Source organism: Diplotaxodon limnothrissa, linkage group LG18 (genome assembly GCF_057381915.1).
Source record: "Diplotaxodon limnothrissa isolate DT_005_m linkage group LG18, D_limnothrissa_male_GT1.1, whole genome shotgun sequence".
Lineage (NCBI taxonomy): Eukaryota > Metazoa > Chordata > Actinopteri > Cichliformes > Cichlidae > Diplotaxodon > Diplotaxodon limnothrissa.
Window position 1 is genome coordinate 23,259,029 of NC_140613.1, and position 19,018 is coordinate 23,278,046.

Here is a 19,018-nt window from a genome sequence, read left to right on the forward strand (position 1 = left end):
CCAGGCCAGGGGAGATATATAATCTCTTCAACAGATTCTAAAACCTCCAAAGGGACTGGTAGGCGCCTGGGACTAAGGAGACCAAATGTTTTAAAAGTAAAATGTTCTCTTTCTCTTCATTGATACAGGATTTCATCTGCTTTGTATTTCAGGGTCTCCTTTGTTCTACTTTTTGTTTTATAGGCCCGGCCAAATGCTTTTATTGCCAAATGTGGGCAAACGGTTTAGACTGCAGGCATGCCGGTTTAGTGCTGGGACTGTTACTACAGAGCCTTTCTGTTGCAACACATGCAGACTGTGGTTAAACACTGTCTTGCCAAAAGAGTCCAGACCTTCCTTATAAGAGATATTCTCTGAATGTAAGTTAACCCGACACCTGTACATGGTACCCACACACATGTGAAAGAATTCACACCCATACTATCATATCTGATGCCTTTAACAGTGCACCGGTGTGTCATTGGTATCAAATTTAAAATGTTTTGTCTGGCTCAATATTCAATATTTTAAATAATAATAATAATGATACATAATAAATGTAAAGACATTTTCAATAAATACAGATTTTAAATGATTTACAAACCATTGCATTCCGTTTTTACAGAAACAGTTTCCCAACTTTCTTTTAGAAATGCTTTTATCAAATGTTCTTTGGGCCGTTTCAATAAAAAACAAAAACGTACATCTCTTCCATACCTTACAAATTTACTGACCTAAGTTAAGAACAGCACACAGGTACAAAAGAGCGATGATCACATGTTTTATATTTAAATAGTGCCATGCAGGTTTTTCTTCACCCTTACCCAAGAAAATACTCAATACTTAAATGCATTTGATACTAGAAGGCATTTATTGAGAAAATTATGAACAAACTGGTTTTCGGCAAATCTATTTAGCTAAAGAGGAACTAATGGAGAGGAACTAATCCTCTCCATGTGGTGTTTTGGTACCATATTGTCATTGCTGAGCATATAGCTGTTAAAGTAGACTACTACCGTTTCTGTCTAGCAGGAAGGATTTCCTCTGGTTCAGTTGAGGACTTTAAGAGAAACGCAACACAAGTACCTGTGTTATCCTATTAAATTAACACTGTCCATTAACATTACAGACATTATTAGCCATAGCCGCAATCCATTACCTTAATGTGAATAACTACTAGTAGTTAAGGTGGGTGCTGGCCAGGTTATCATTTATATTAACTGTTAAATACTTCACTGTGTTTGAAATAGGAGCTTTATTGACCTCTCAGAATTCTTCATAAAAACCGGGGGTTCAGTCTTTAAAATGCTTTGGCACATTTAAAGTGCTGCTGTTCATGTGTTCAGCTGCTAGTGAGGGGAGGGGCTGTGTGCCTGTGTGCAGGAGTGCATCAGCAGGAGGCAGCAGAGATAGCCTCACTGGTATCGACACTGTTGCGTTTGATCTGAATGTAATTTTTTGTGTCAATTAGTATCCAGGTATCATTTTTTTCTGACAACACTAACACCAAAATAGTATCTATGTTGATATTAAATGATACATTGTACCCAGCAAGGTTAAGTATTGGTTCTGGTGACAGCTTTAGAGACAATCCACCAGTTTCCCTTTTTTCTGAACCGTACTAATGGCTGAAACTGTTGAGAAGGGAGAAATGAGTGGCATGTATTTGAAATGACATGTACTGTTTGACAAATGTAACCAATACTTTTCCCCTCTCTGGGTTCACATATGTCCACCAACTCAGGTTTAAAAATGGAAACCAGGGGAACAAACCTTCCTTCAAATTTAAAAGCACCAAATTAAAACAGGAATCTCACAAACCACTAGAACACTTATAAAGGCTCTGCTAGGGACTGCGGACCACACTGAAAGATATTGTTTCCACAGTTGTTTTCTGCCTTCTACTGGGAGTGAAACAGATGCTGAAAGACATCACAAACCCGTCTAATGCAGTGACTGTCTGTAGTGGGATGATGATCGGTGATTGCAATTATGTGATAAAGTGATTACTAACTGCTAACCAACGCTCTCTCACTCACACACACACATATGCATAGTGGGCTCCACTCCTCTCAGACTGGTGACACACCTCATCAAACTGTGGTCTGTTATAAGTGGTGCTGACACGTGTGTTTGTGTCTGTGCGTGTCTGCCTGTGTTCATAATCATACCCGCGTGTGCGTCACTGTCTGTACGGCGGCAGCGTGCCTTCACAGTATGCGCCGGCGGTGGTCCGGTTTCCGCTCAGAGGGCTGTGAAGTGGCCTGATGAAAGCTCGCACATGGTGGCGGTGAGAAGAGCCCCGATCTCCCGTCGTCACCACAGAGCTCAAAAGACTGGACGTCAAATCCTCCCGGTCTGTCGCAGATGTTTAACAGTGATGAGAAAGGAAAGAGAACTTTAGTAAGTTGTCAAGAAAATTTGCTCGGCTTTCATCCCAGATGTTGCCATAGGAAAGGGTCTAGATTTTTTTCCCCCCAGTCTTCAGTCTCCTATTACCAACTCAGCTGCCTGACAGAGGACACATACACTTTTCAGGTCAACCAATCAGGTTTTGCCATGCCCCACACCAATCGCATTGTCAAATCCCTGCTGTCAGGTGTCATTTCAGTCCACCTCCATGAAACCTTCCACTGAGCTCATTCTGGAGCCGTACTCCGCATCCCATCTGCACAAATCAGCAAAACTCACTGTCCACTCTTTCACACCTCATCACGTGACTACCTAAATGAGACTGTAATGTCACGATGGGGTATAACTACCACAGCATTCTTACATATCTTTTTAACTTTTCCTGCTGTGAACACTATTTCATATAAATGAATGCGATTATGCTCTAAGCTTCTTTTTCACTAAGTCTCGGCTGATTAAAATCTATTCACTTTGTTGTTCTTATTTCATTTTTATCCTCAGGATGGATTAGTGGTGGAAGGGAAGGTCTGCATTGCTAAAGCGCATTCTTTAATAAAAATCACTGGAGGTACCGAAAGCTTTAAAATGCCAAACTCTAATACTGTAAAAAGAAAAAACAAAACATAATTTAAAGCATGATGAACTATAAAAAGGTCATATAGAAGGCATTTATAATTACGCTAAATTTGGGAGGAGAGTCTAGCTTGCAAGAGCAAGATACATAACCATATTAAGTATACTAATGGGTCTTGGCTCTGATGTTATCATATACTGGAGAAGGGCTGACTGAATAGTTTAATGAAAAATAATCAGGATCGTATGCAGTTTTTTTTCATAGTCACAGATCTCAACCCGACTGAATGGGTGTAGGTAATTTAGAAGTGACATACACTTTATGAGAGAATATGTTTTGGATATCTGTCCTCAGCAGAGTCAAGAGAATCTGGAGCACCAAAGCTGAACTGGAGATCTGCTATCGCCTAATCTCAGTGCGTCTTTTAATCTGTCGACCATCTGGGAGGTTATGTTACACTTATAGAGTAGCTGAGGCTAGCGGGCTGATGTCACTGTAGACTAGATTTATGCCTAGTGAGCCCCTAGCAACATCTGGTCGCTAGGGAAAAATGTGTATTCCCTGACTGGTTGGTAAGTGGTTGCTGGAGATTCCTGGCTATTGCTGGGTGAATCAGACACTCACCAAATGCCATGGTGCCATGGTAAACTGGGAATAGAGAAGTGAAAGTCATGCATTACTTGTGAAACCAACACATTTCAAAAGGTGCAACTTTTATTTTGAAGGCAGTTGTTCTCCATTTCTAGTTTCACTACCGTTTGGCAAGTAGTTTGCAAGTATTAGTAGACAAGTCAGTACGGCTGGGCTATGCTGTCCTCGCCCTGAGTCTCCTGGTTTCACCAACTAGACAGCGAGATAACGATGCTCCAATAACCAGACTTATTTTCCTTTTTGCGCTGATTTATTGAAGAATGGCCTCTGACTATGGGCTCAAAATGTGGTCATAAATATTTTGTACTTGTAAAAAGGATTTGTGTGTGCGTAAAAAAGATTTGTATGTGTAAAAAGAATTTGCGTGTGCGTAAAAAAGATTTGTGTGTGCGTAAAAAAGATTTGTGTGTGCGTAAAAAAGATTTGTGTGTGCGTAAAAAAGATTTGTGTGTGCGTAAAAAAGATTTGTATGTGTAAAAAAGATTTGTGTGTGCGTAAAAAAGATTTGTGTGTGGACTTAGAAAAAAACCCCTGCAAGTTACAAGTATGGATTTTTGACCCTATTTTTCTTTCCTTCATCTGATTGGTCAATGTCATGTCAATCACAAATGTAACAATCCAATCAGAGAACAGATGGGTTTGGCTGTCGAGGGGCGCTTTTTTTGAACTGCAGGTCTTTGAAGGGAATAAATGCCCTTTTACATGCCAACCCAGCGTTTTCCTTCATCACCACGAAGGAAAACAGTCTGTGGTTGTCCGAGTTTGGTGATTTTTATGTCACAGGTCTACGTGTTTAATACAGGGACTTCCACAGCCTTTTCAACAGCGCTGCGGACCGCGGGGTGGGGGCGGGCAGTGTTTTGGAAATGACAGTCTTCATTACAAAGCTTTCTTCGTTATGAATTAGCGTACATGTTTTTATTGAACATTTGAAGAACTAGCAAAAAAAACAAACTCTTGTAGAGGACATAAAGTCAGAGATAGAAAAGACAAGGAGCAGGTGCATCTAGTACAGGTAGAGCTGCTGCAAAAACCCATAGAGCCCAGCAGCCAGCGTAACAAATTCTGGATCCTTTGCTTTTAGTTAGCAGTTAGCATTAGCAGCGTATCCTGCATCCGATGTGAAAGGACTTTTATGCTGCGCACTGTGACTCACAGCAATGGTCCTGGGTCAGCCCTGACTTTGTGTTAAACTAATCCTAAAGTAATAATGTTATTTCTAACCACTGATATACCACAACTTTTTCCTTTCAACAGCTACTGAAAGTTAGGGGACCTAGCTGCTATCGGATATTTATATAGCGATCCTCCAGCTTCAAACGGTATCACCCTTCAAGGACCTGCAGTTCAAAAAAGCGCCCCTCCGACAGCCTAACCCATCTGTTCTCTGATTGGATTGTTACATTTGTGATTGACATGACATTGACCAATCAGATGAAGGAAAGAAAAATAGGGTCAAAAATCCATACTTGTAACTTGCAGGGGTTTTTTTTCTAAGTCCACACACAAATCTTTTTTACACATACAAATCTTTTTTACGCACACACAAATCTTTTTTACGCACACACAAATTCTTTTTACACATACAAATCTTTTTTACGCACACACAAATCTTTTTTACACATACAAATCTTTTTTACAAGTACAAAATATTTATGACCACATTTTGAGCCCATAGTTACACTCTTACTGCAAGCTAACAAGATAAAACTTTCAAATGTACAAATTATCGTACCATTTTTACACAAAACAAAAGATAATAATTATTTTATCGACACTCATACTTACAGACATATCTTGTCCAAGGCAACAACATTTTAAGGTCCGTATCAGCTTAGAACGATAACATTACGGTATCACTTTCCGCCATCTTTTATTTCTTCTTCACGTTCTCATTTTTTCCTTTCCCAAAGTAACCGAACCCATATTACAAAGCAGCCACTAGAGGGAGCTCTAGGGCAGTTTACAACTATAATATCCAATTTAAGTTATTAAAGGCAGAACATGGGCCATATCATACTGTTCACGGTAATACCGGTATAATGTTGGGCAACGATAAGAAAATGAAATATCGTGATAGAATATGGGTGAAACGCGCATGTGCAGTGCCTTTGTTTTCATACGCACAGGGCTGAAAAAGCATGGAGGAGAATGAGAAGGGTGAAAGCCAATTGTTGAATGAAAGTGATGAACCAGAATTGGTTTGTAAAAATGCTGCAACTTCAGTGGTGTGGAACTGGTTTGGCTTTCGTCCGTCAGATACACAACAAAGCACTATTTTTGGTAGCGCATGCTAGCAGGCCGTCGTTATTACCGTGTTTTTTGGAAAATACGGCACACTTAAAATCAATCCTTTGATTTTTCTGAAAATCGACAGTGCCCTTTATAATCCCGTGTGCCTTATGTTTGAATTCTGGTTGTGCTTACTGACCTCGAAACGATTTTATGTGGTACACGGCGCTCGAAAATCTGTCAAATGTTTCAGTACGACTTTGCTAAGCTACGAAGCAGCACCGCTTGATGGATTGTCGGAGCATTACGGCTATCGTAGGCAGGAGCCTCGTGGAGTGATACGTACTGTGCTTCAACATAATATTTCCGTATTGTGTGTGTATAACCTCTTTTTAAGTTTTGTGGATATTATACATGGTTATGCTGAGGATATGTCGGCCAATTTCCACTGGAAATGCCTTTTGGTTAAACTGTCAGGAAGGAATTTGCATTTGCACTGTTCTGTTACATTTTTATATAACTTTAATGCACTTAAAAAAAAACAGCTGCTTGTTTAAGTGAAAATACTTTTTTTTTGCACTAATAAAGTTGTGGAGTTGTAAAGAATTTTGTCTAGTGTCAATTATATCGTCAGTTATGTCGTTATCGCAAATTTTCATTTATTGTGATAAATATTTTTGTCATATTGCCATGCTCTACAAGTCAGCATCTTGAATGCAAACTACTGGTAACCGTAGCAACCTGCGAGCAACCAAAGCAGTCGTAGAGGCTTACAGAGGTGACCAATTTCATACTAGCAGCAACCACTCACCAACTGGTTGTGGAACACACACATTCTCTAATGACCGGTGGATACCAGGTGTCACCGACCAGTACCTAGGGCTAAGTGAATGGGGCTTTAGCAATCGAATTTGTAGAGACTGCCAGCAACCTATGGCAACCACTTGCAAAGAGTCAGTGAATACTCATTTTGCCCTCAATACTGGTTGTAGATGGTTGCCGATTAGTCTGTAGGTCTGTGTAACTGAGACCTAAGAGACCATTTTTAACTCTTGATCTCAATTCTCTGGCAGTATCTGAGCTTCCTAAATGAATGCAGTTCTGTACATATCTGCCTGCATACTTATACTTCAGAACTGAAACCAAAGCTGTACTTGTGCTTAAATTCACCACCCTCACTTCTCACCCTTACACATACATCACCATCGGCAGTGACACACTCCAGTGTATTTCCAGTTCTCCCATCCTCCCTGTGTGCCATTTAAGTCTCTCATATTTCTCCCACCTTTCCTTACACCTCTCTTCTCACCAGTCACCTCCATCCCTCACCATTCTGCCACTCTGTAATGACTCACAATACAAGCCTCTTTTTTCTTTTTTTTCTTTTTTTTTTTAAATGCAAACCTGTCTTCCTGTCACCTTCACAGCCTTCTTATTCAGCTCCTTCTCGCACTGTTCACCTTCCTCCTTTCTCCCTCTTTACTTCCTTTTGCATATCTCAATCCACCACCCAGCCCCTCATTTCCTCTCTCTCTCTCTCTATCCTTCCCCCTAACACCACCTATTAACTTTCCACCTTCATCCTTTTTCATGTGTTGCTGTATAGGTCTGTCACTGCATTCTTCAATTCTCCTCAAGCTTTCCACTCAAAAAACGTGACTGCCTCCTCCTTCTTCCCCCTGACTCAGTAGTGTCCATCACACACTCAGTGAGTCACATTTCTGTTCATCCTTGTCTTGACTTGACACGGCACAGAAAACATCCCAGTCCCCAGACTGCTGGCTACAAATATACACAAAGACAGAGTCGCATTTAGTACTCTTCAATGCCCATGCCCATCATTAGCTTACTGTTAAACAACACAGTGAGCAAAAAGAGCCAGCTCAAAGCTACAACCAGCTGTGCCATTATCATCTCCCTGCTGTGTGTGTCTGTGCGTGTGTGTGTGTACACATACATCCATTTTTCTGAATTACCTTTGTTTAAATGTATAATGCAGGCTTTCTTTAAGCCTATATTAACTTTTTTCAAATTGGGAGCTTTTAATCATTTTCTGGCTTTTGTCTTTGTGTGTGTGTGCGTGCGTGTGCGTGTCTGTGTGTAGGCCCATCTCCATAATTAGGGCAGACCAGCCACACATGGGTCTCCCCTGACACTTCCCCTCCAAGATTTAAATATTCATGAGACTCTAAACGCTTTCATGAGCTCTGTAATTATGGACAGAAAATAGTCAGAGAGAGCCAAAGAGAGAAAAAGGGAGAAAGTGGGAGGCAGAGTCGGAAATGCCCTTAAATTAAAAAGAAAAAAGAAAAAGGGTGACCAGCAGTATTTACAGATAAGATCGATACTTTTGTGCAGTTGTGCGACCAAAGCCAACGGACCTGCTGACACACCGGAAAGGACAGGTAATCTTTAAGGAGATATCTCCTGATTCTTGTTATATTTTTAACATAATTTGCAGTGATTGTTGATCATGCTGGTATCTCATTATGCGAGTTTACATCATTAAGAGCTCTTGATTTGATAGAGAGAGGCTTTATCACTTTGACCATTGCTATTTAAGTGCATGAGCAGATAATTTAATTTGTTAATTCATTTTTAATTTAACAGATACTGCAGTCATTATGAGATGTTTCTTGTACTCTAAGCAGCCACAATCAATGATCATTAGTTTTTGTGATTATTTGAAAAGCAGATTATCTCCGTTTATTCCCTTTTAGGTTAGAATATCTGCCAAGCAGACTTGGGCAATAACCCAAATATGTACACAGGCTGACATGAAGAGTCGACCTAGATGTGATTCATCTCATTTGAATCACGCAAGTATGTTCGCTAAAAGCTTTTCCCTGGATATTCTAGCGACCTCTTTGCTCTCTAGACGCAAGCCTCAAAACAGCATGCGTTTTAGTTATTGCTGTCATTCAACTATGTGTAACATCAAAAGTGTTTATATTGCTTTCAAATGGTTGTGGAAAGGTAGTGAAATTGGAAAACAGTGCTCACTTTTGGACAGTCTTTGCAGGTATGTAAACAAATGAAGTGATCAGTAAATTGTATAGATATTATAACAACAAAAGAAACAGGTTCAAAATCAGATGCTTTCCAGATGTTGTTGTATGGTGGATCAAAATCTGACAGTACTTTTCTGCATTTACAATTCTATCAATTTTGCAAAGATCTCCAACACTACTGTCTGAAACGCAGCCCCAAACCATGACAGAGCCTCCACTGTGATTTCAAAGTGTACCGCTCTCCTCACCTCCTCCATACATACTGATGGCAAATTTTATTTCATGACTCCCTCGGGCGTGTTGCCACAGATTTTCAGTCAAATTCTTGTATACTTCAGATTTAAGAATGGCTTCTTCACCCTTCCACTGAGACCATTTCTGATGAGGCTTCAGTGAACAGCAGATCTGCCTGATGCAGCCATCAGGCTCTGTGTTAGTTCTTTGCTGGATCTTTCTTAGGGACATGCCTTTCAAATACAATTCATCTGCTTGGGCTAGAGTTTCAGGCCTGCCTCTTCTTCTTTTGTTCTCCACTTTTTAGTTTCCTCACACAGTGCACACCACACTCAGATAAGCCAGGTTTTTTTGTTAGTAACACAGTGTCTACAGATACAACTAAAAACTGGTTCTTTGCCAATTTGTTGTTACGTGTAGACACAACACTGGTTCATCGCCCTAGTCAGGTGCCTTTGTAATTGATTCCTTAGGTCAGTTTTAAGTGGCTTAAAGACACACACACAAAAAGCATTCCTCTGAAAATGGTCGGCTACAAGGACTGGACTGAAGATAGGTGAATAAGCAGCCAAAAGTGTGGAGAACTGTTACACAAGAGCACTTAAAAAAAAGAAATTACAGGCATGTCTGGTTCCTTGAAAGTGAATTAGAAACGAGGGGTGAGGACCGTATTTCCTGGTTGGACTGGTGACTGGCTCATTGTCAGCAGAGGAGGGACAAACACAGAAATCACCTTCAGATTTCTATTCAGGATTCCTTGAGTGCCGTGTGCATTTTTTGATAAGAAATGCAAACCTTTACGCTTGTTTTATCACGCATGGTTCTGTTATATTCCACAGCCTATAACAATAAAACATGTCTGAATTTCCCACAAGTATTTCAGCACTTTTTTTTTTTTTTGAAATTGCTTTCGCATTTAAAGCCTCAGGACAAATCTAACTTCAATATTTGTGCAAATGTGATGTGTTGTAACTGGGCCTTATGATTCTGTCTGGTCTATTTTTACTTTATAAAGACAATAGTTGGCAAAGTCAGCAAGGATTCCAGTTACAACACCACTCAGAGATGATATGTGAGAACCCTTCCAGGATTTCAAAGAAAGTCTCTGACAGGAAATTCTTTAGTTTCCCTTTTTAGTAAAACAAAATATCACCTGTCATCGAAGCCAAAATTAGTAAGTAGGCCCTCTAGAATTTCTTTCCATTTCATTTTCTTCACAGCTATCTGATGTTTTGGGGCTCTAGACAAAACAATCACATGCCTTCTTTGCATTCCAGGATGAGTAAATAGATTTTATCCTCCTGAAAAAGCCATCAGATAGTCCGGTGGAAGACATGAAATCACAGTCAGACAAAAGCATGAGGCAAATGATCCAGAGCCGATTGTCCTCGCACCGATGCAAACTGATGCTCAGCTGACACATGCACACACAACAACACAAGGAAACATTTATCCTGAGCAGAAACACACACTGGCAAACCTCACGGACACTAAATCGCCTTAAAATGACAAATAAGCAGGGGGACAGAATCTCAGACGCTGTCGTCATTTATATGTAAATGAGCGCACCGCTACTCTCCTCCACACAGCCCTCTTGGCTCTCAAGAAACCACAAGATGGAGCAAACTTTCAATCAGATCAGACAAGATGTCAGACAAGATGATTGTAAGCGACAGGAAGCCAAATGATGCGTGACAAGACAGGGCATGATGAGGTGAAATGAGCTAAAATGACAGGGTTTACGAAGAGCGGGCATTAACTGAAAACGCAGGTATTTGTCACAGCACTAATGACTGCAAGTTTCCCTGTTTTCTTTCCAAGGACTCTGAAATTACGGGCGGCTCGTCAGGGCTGTGTGTTGACCACTTATTGCAGCAAACTCCCTTAAACAGACACAAATCACCCAAAATGACAATAAAATGACAAGAAGCATCGACTGCGTGCATCCTGATAAACTGGTGATTCAACTAAGGTGCAGTTTGTGGTAAAGATGCACGCAATGGTTTTAGGAAAATAAGGCACTGTGACTGCATCCCTGACATTCCCATACAAGGAGGAAATCTGCCAATATGACTATAAAGTGCACCATTACTGGAGTTACCCTGTCACTGTGATGGCCTCTGTGAGTCACAAGTACTTTAGCGACACAAAATACCACCCACACACACGCACAGACAGGCACGAACACACAGGTGAATGTGCATACACACTGCTGCATTTAAACACTAAGCACATGCCAAGGGCAGGAGGAACACACCATCTTCCTTTCTGCTTCTCGCTGCAGCGGTTAATGTCATTGACTTTAGAGTGCAGCCCTGCATGAGAGTGCAGATTTTACTTGAGTGATGTCTGTGTGTTAAAGTATAGGCTTGTGTGTCTGTGTGTAAGCATTTTTGTAAGCTCAGCAATCCAAGAGTGACTTAACAAAAGGCTGCTGAATATAAATCTATTCCCTCTCCATCTGGCAGGGTAAAAAAGGCACATATTTACATTGCTGTCCAAAGACAGGCAGAGATAAAAGGTTCAAAATACTATTAGGACTCTTAACAGCTATGAATTAGCCAAGCAGGAAGCTCCCTGGCAGAAAAATGATGCCACTCTCAAATAAAATTAGGAGAACACATAAATCGCACATCTGAACTTGATGAACAAAATATTCAAGTTGAAAATTTTAACAGTGTAACAAGCGGTCAGCTGTTAAATTAAAATCGCCAACCCTGCGAAATCACGTCAAAAGTCAAAGCTAAAAACTGAAAGCTGATCCAGCTTTTGCAATAATGTGACTCATGAGTCTGCATGGCCTCCACGTGCTTCCCAACAATGTCTCGGCATGCTCCTGATGAGACGGTGAATCTGGGAATTAGAGGATCTCCTCCCAGTGAACTCCAGGACAGTGTGTGGCACAATTTGGTAACGTTGCATGCGCTGATTCAGTGTCACACCACACCATGACCACTTGAAGTTAGCATCATTCTGGACCAGCTGGAATCCAGGGCCTTCCACACCAGTGTAAGGTCTGACAGTGGGTCTGAGGACTTCAGTCAATGTACTATTGGCTAATGGGTGGAGGTCTTTGTGACCCTCTATGGATACACCTCTCCAGATCATCACTGACCCACTGCCAAACTACTCATGCTACATGAGTAATTTATAGTGTTGTACGTAGCATAACCTTCCCCACTGCATCTCCAGTGTCCTTAATGTCTGTCATGTGCTCAGTGTGAACTTGCTCGTGACAAAAACAGCACTAGTGACAAACCAGCCTTTCTGGTAGCAATGCCAGGCAAGCTGCATGGTGCTGAGCTGTAACCACAGGTCCCATTAAAGGCCATCTGGCCCTCATCCAGTCTGTTTCAGTTAGTTTGATCATAAAACCAAAAGTGACTGTTGGAGGTCATTCTGTAGGAGCGGATACCAGTCCTGCTGCTAGATTGATGCCCTTCTAGGGGACTGTCTAGATGTCCTTGTGCAACAGTCATCTCCTGGTATCACCTCAACACTCCTGAGACGGTTCAGGAAGTAACAGCAAACTCTTTTTTGGCAGCACGCATGGACGTGCCATCCAGGAACATCTGTGCTACTAGTGCAGCACAAATGGGCTGCTGGTACCATCCACAGACAGTATAAAAGATGGAAGTAGCTACTGTGATGCCATTCACCGGTTTTTGAAGTCATCTTTTAAAGCCTGTAGTTGAGCGTTTCCTCCATCATTATCTTGGTTGCAAAAAACGCAAAAAAAATGTTCGGAGGAAGGGCAGATATGGTTGAAACCACATTGGTTGGCTATGACTTGTGAGCGAAAGCTTGTTGGCCAATGTGCGTGCAGTTTCACACCACAGATGAGCCTTTTTGAAACATGGCATGACCATGACACACTTTAAAGAGGTCGAGTCAGACAGCCTTTCTGGTGGCCTTTAGCTCGATTGTTTTATTTTATTTTAAGTTTATTTTTTTGGGAACTTACACCATGGTATCATTTTTTTTTCAACACAGAAGCTATGTCCATGTTTAATAATGTCTAAGGTATCCATAACATGCTACTTTAACCCTCATTACAAATAATTAAGAAGAGTAAAGAAGCTATAACCAGACCAAAATCGTAAGCACTAGGAACACTAAGAACACACATACTCCAACTTAACTAAAGCATGTTGGATTCATAGAACTAATTTACTTTTAAAGTAAAACAATCACGGTTCCTAGCCATTTTGCCCCCCCACACACACACCTGAGCATGAGGCAGCTGTTAGCTTAGCGGCTAGGGAACTTTTCCGTCACACTATTTAAAACATGAATAACGAAGTTAGCTGAGTGACTTTTTCTTACTCACTGCTAAGCAGGGCAAAGTTCTGAACAGTAACCTATATAGCAAATGTGCTTAAATAACACACTATTTAACGAACCCAAAGCACTGTACAAACCCGAACACAACTGCGACTGCAGGAAGTAACGTGATCAAGGTCAACAGCAAGGGTCGCTGGAAGCTCTCTGCTGATTGGCTAGGTTGTGTCATAACAGATCACCCAATTCATTGATCTCTTATCAACTAAAAAGACATGTCTAAATTATCTATTTATATCACAAAATGCCAAGCATTACTTTCTACTTATTTTATTTCCCCGCTGAGGCTACACTACCAAAGTGACAAGGAAACTATCTAATAGCAAAACTGGCGAAAAAACAGGTGGGACAGAGCGCAATAATCTGTGGTCACCACCTACAAAACCAGTTCCTTTTTGGGAGTCATCCTTTTCTTGCCCAAATTGGCTAGTTTGGCATTCCTGAAGTTAAACTTGCTTTTGTGTTATACTGTGATGATTGACTATTCCCTTATTTTTTGAGCAGTTTGGAGTTACCCAAGTAATACTATGCCTTCCCATTTTGCTTAGGCCACAGATACACAGACCTAGAGCTCTGGTAACCGTGTGTTGCTAGGGAAAGCTGTGCACTCCGCATCCAGTTGGTTTTGATAGCCAAAATACCAAACTAGAGACTTCAAAATATAACATAATTCATTGCGAACAAGCCAACTTTTTAGTTTGGACATGTGACATTTAAGTACAATTAGAAATACAACATTTTGTTCATGCAACAGTACATACAAAGGCAGGATAAAAATTATTTCAAAACACGTAGTTTTTAACGCTTGCTCGTGTTTGCCAAAACATGACTCTCTCCATTAGAGCCGCAACCTTCTGTGCTATGTCCTGTGATCTATTTTCCAACCTTGATTTAGTTTAATTTGAGACTTCACAGGTTCACATCTTTGAGTCTGCTTCCTGTCAGAGCATGCTTCCTGTGGTACAAAACAACCTCAGTGGGAGAGGCAGGGAAAGAAAGTAATTAAAAATAATGATGGCTGATGGAAAGCCGCTCATACTGACTACAAAATGTTGTCTATCTTGTCACCAAATCGCCTTGTGTCTCACCGAATAATGAGCACAGTGACACATTGGGAACTGTGCAGAATGCAGATGAGCAATATGTTCAACAACTGTCGAAAGAAATGAGATAAAATCAGATTTAATATTTGCTTCTGTGACCAAGACGTTGATTAATTAATGAGCAATAAGGCTGTTGTTGCTTTTATGAGTTAGAGAAAGTCACCCGTCAGTAAGCAACAACTCTGACATCTTGATTCACAGCAAACTTTCACTATCTCAATCTGGGTGATTTTTACCACTACATCTATAACGCTAGACCCTATCTGTTCCGCTTAAACACCAAAGACAGGGAGTGATGAGAAACAGCCAAGCTAAAAAAAATAATCCTTATCGGGCCTACAAGCTGAATCCCATCTGCCTCTTTCCTTACACTGACTCATAACACAGCTTATTAGTCCCTCTGGATGGATAAAAAGGAGCTTTTTTTGAGCCAGGAGAAAAGCAGGAAATAAAACAGAAAATAAAAAACAAAAACAGATTAAAAGTAAGAGAGCTGAATGAGCAAAGGAGGAGAGAGAAAATGTATAGGAAGTACAGGATTAGGTTGCATTCAGAAGAATTTAAAGTGCAGATGTAAACAAGTAAAATCACCTGATAGCTGACAGCACCAGGAAACAGTTTAAGTACACTTTTCTTCATACTTCTTTTTATTAAAGACCATTTAATACTTACTACCATACTTTAGAAAGTCAAAAAAAACTGAACTGAACAGAATTGGAAAACAAATTTCCTTCAAAGTAAAAGTTGTGCCACACTTTTACCGAGGTCCTCCACTGTTCAGTGAGTAGTTGCCAAGTGTTTGCAGACAAGTCTGCATCTTCGAAGCAAACTACAGTAGACCGCAGCAATTTGCTAGCAACCACTTCTGCAACTGATTTCATCCAGAAATCGCTCACCAACCGGTTGGGGAATACACATTTTCCTTAACAACTGGAGAATCACCGACCGATCTCTAGATTTGTGCAAGTGAAGCCTGGAGATTCTCATATGGTTGAAGGTGTGAATGTGACGTTAAATGGTGATCTCGGTAGCGAACGCTAGAATAAGATGGACGGTATATATCAGCCTGCATGATAGAAAAGTACATCTAAAAACTAGGGGTGCAACGATACACAAAATTCACAGTTTGGTTCGGTTCGATACTTTGGTGACACGGTTCGATATATTTTCGATACAAAAAAAATGTTCATGCCTTTTTAATTTGTCATTTATTAAAATTTTAAATATATATTTTAACTCAAAAGTACAGTTTTTAAATGTAATGTTGCTGAAACAACAAAATAATAAATAAAAATAAATCTATCTGATCGAGAAATCACCCATCTTTGGAAAAGAGAGTTTATTACAGAGAAATGGCTCTTTCCAAAATAAAAGCTATACTATACGCTTCTTCTGGGCTATATTCTCGGCAGCATATTAAACATATCAGGTCCCCATAAGGAGAATCATGTGCTAACGGCTGTCTAAATGACTCTGGTAAAGTTTGTAGCATGCGTGCTTGTTGTTTTTGTCTGCTTCCACTTGTCTTTGCACTAGGATGATGTCTGCGTAAACGTGCAGTCATATTCGTTGTGTTCCCCCTAGTGCTGTCAGCGTTAATCTCATTGAAATGACATTAACGCCATAACACGGCAAATCTTCGGTAACGAGGATCGCCCCGTGCGTGGGGCATCAACATGTTAACAAGCTAACTGCGCTAACGCACTAGTTCCCACCAATGTAATTGAGCACTGCGTGGCACATCCAACATACTGTTTTACTTTTGTCCATGACACGTTTACCTTCAGGGTCATACTTTACATGAAGACCAAAATAGCTCCAAACACCAGATCTGAATGAGGGTGGGGGAGGTTCTACTTCGGGTAGCGTTGAGGCAGCTGCCATGTTGCAACGAGCTTAGCTTCTGTCTTGCTAGCTTGTGCTGCGCTCAGTGGATCTGCACTCGACAATGCAGCCTAGGCGGAGTAGTCGAACGCAGATTCACTGAGCGCTCAACACAGACAGCATCGTCAGAAGGAAAGTTGATAAAATAAATAAAAAATTTTGTATTGCTCGAAATTAGGGAGCCCCGCAGGGGACATGGGAGAAGAAAAAATTAGGGGGACATGGGATCTCGCAAAAGTCCGTCTTAATTTTTTTTTCTCCCATGTCCCCTGCGGGGCTCCGTACGATGCATATGCGTACTGAACCGAGCACTGTATGAACGGTTCAATATCGATACCAGTATTGTTGCACCTCTACTAAAAATCTCTAGGAAGCTGTTTCAGGCTACACTAATCCTTCATGTAACTGAATGGAAAAAAATAAACCTTTTCAAAAGTCACTGAAGAATTCAATATACACCTGTGTTAGCACAATGTTTAAATTGCCCAAGCACTTCTCATTGTTATTGATAGCGCAGCAGCTACAATATCAGTTTGAGTGTTTGGGCCATTAAATGAAAGTGTAAACAGCTCAAGTGTCCATAATTCAATCAGCAGAATAGGACAACAGGCAGGAGGAAAAAGAACTGTGGCAAGAACAGCAGAAAAGTGCAGGAGATGGGAATTGAGGATATGAGATGAAAGGAAACAGAAGGGAAGAAGTTAGTGAAGGAAAATGCTGGTAAACAGTCTGATCTCCTGTAGTGACCAGCTGGTGAGATCCAACAGACAGATAAATGACCCCCTGTCACTCTTACAAAGCTCCGTCTCCTCCTTCTGCTTCATCATCCTCCCTCCTCTCCTCCGCAAGCCCCCACCCTCCCCTATTTAGACAGGTCATCCATCAACAAGCACACTCCACCGACCACCTTTCCACACCAACACTTTTGCCCATTACTTGTTAGAAAGCCATATGCAGACACACTGCACCAGGCACACGTATCCTTGCACTCTTGTCTTGTCAAGTTTCCAGGGCCTTCTCCTCTCTCCTCCACTCTCCTCTCACCCTCCATCATCTACCCTTCTTTTCTCTCCTCCCCTCCCACCATCTGCTCTCCATCTTCCATGTCCTTGTCACCTTATCCAGCTTAATAAATGCCAAGGTGTGAAAACACAGATAAATCAGAGTGCAGCGAGGAAAAGCGGTGTTACTTTAACAAGATGGATTAATCTAACTGACACCTAAAATTCACTATCAAAACAGCATTTTTATTGGGCTGTTTTCAAAGTTGGGGGTTATATATAGAATTTTGGAACAATTACCTACTGCGTTAATATAAATGTTGATCACTCAAGTCAAGTGAAGTCAAGTCAAGTGAAGAGGCTTTTATTGTCATTTCAACCATGTACATGTACTCATTTAATGACCTACACTAATCTCCCCCTCTGTCACACACAGACAGGCAACACAGATATCATCTGTGTCACTCTTTCCATCTCTGCACTCTGCGATGATGTCAAAGGAGGTGAGATGGCAAGATGTGGACACTCAGGTGAATTCATGCACCCTGAGATGTCACTGCACCGCGGAGCAACAGAGGAAACTTTATCACACGACTGAACTACAGCAATGACTATAAGTTTAAATTGTGGTACTTTTACGTAAACTTGTGCAATCAGTCAACAGTACAAAGAGAGCTGATGACACGTAATAAAGAAAAACCTCACATTTTGCTCGCATGCAGGAAACCCAAATCCTGCGGGCGGTCCAGGATACACGGGGATAACACTCACCGACCTGTCCTCAATCAGTCCACAAATGATAGTTTTCCCGGGCGAAATCTCTGCGGGATACGAAGAAACGAAGTACCTCGCCTCCTCCGCTGACGACAACAGCGTTATTCCAGCGCTGTTACCAATGTTTTTGGCGATTAAGCGACGGTTTCTTTGTTGTAGTAAACAGGAGCTCGACACATCAAGGTAGCCAAGCACCCAGAGTCCGCTTACTCCACAGAACGAGCGCCGATTGGTCGCTTCAGCCACAACGCAGCTTTCTGCTTTGTCGCGATTGGGTCAAGATGGTGCTTTCAAAAGCTGCTCGTAAAGTGGGAATCCCGAAGTGGCAGTACATGATAAACGATGGCAAACCCCACTACTGACACAGTTCATTGTGTCACTTATAAAAACAGTTTAAATCGTATCTGTGACGTGTCCTTCGAAATAATTACGCCACTCAGGCTGTAAACTGAACTTGTACTGAAATTTCAAATGCCGTTAAAGCCATTTGAGCTCCTCTCTTTAAGAGGATACTTGCTGCCACTTCAGCGTTTAGAAAAGTGAGTCACTTGGTTCCTACACGTAATAACTGCCCCCTTGTGAGTTTCAGGTTGTATGACATGGTGATATCTAAAGGAAAAAAGAATCTGAAGCTTTACCCAGAAACACTCACTGTGTGAAACCTTAATCCACGTTTAATATATGTATTATACTGTAATGTAGTATATATAGTTTACATACATATATGACACATAATGTGAAAAAGCATTATATATGTGCTATGAAATCTCCGGAGCACACTGTCTTTGCAGATGAATTTGCAAACATATTCTCTAAATTTCT

General features: G+C 41.0%; 1 protein-coding gene across 3 annotated transcripts in view; it reads right to left on the reverse strand.

The window, feature by feature from the left end:
- The window catches only part of LOC146613619 (SPRY domain-containing SOCS box protein 4-like), an 87,451-nt gene extending 69,072 nt beyond the window's left edge, over positions 1 to 18,379 (reverse strand). Inside the window, exons 1-2 of one of the 3 annotated variants that reach the window (XM_085378151.1) lie at positions 18,198 to 18,379; positions 2,151 to 2,337 (exon numbers count right to left, since the gene is read on the reverse strand). The gene's annotated coding sequence lies outside the window, so the exon portion shown is untranslated. Of the gene's footprint in view, positions 1 to 2,150; positions 2,351 to 18,193 lie in introns of those variants that run through there. The other 2 variants (XM_085378152.1, XM_085378153.1) reach the window with 2 other exon arrangements.
- Between the last annotated feature and the right edge of the window lie 639 nt (positions 18,380 to 19,018).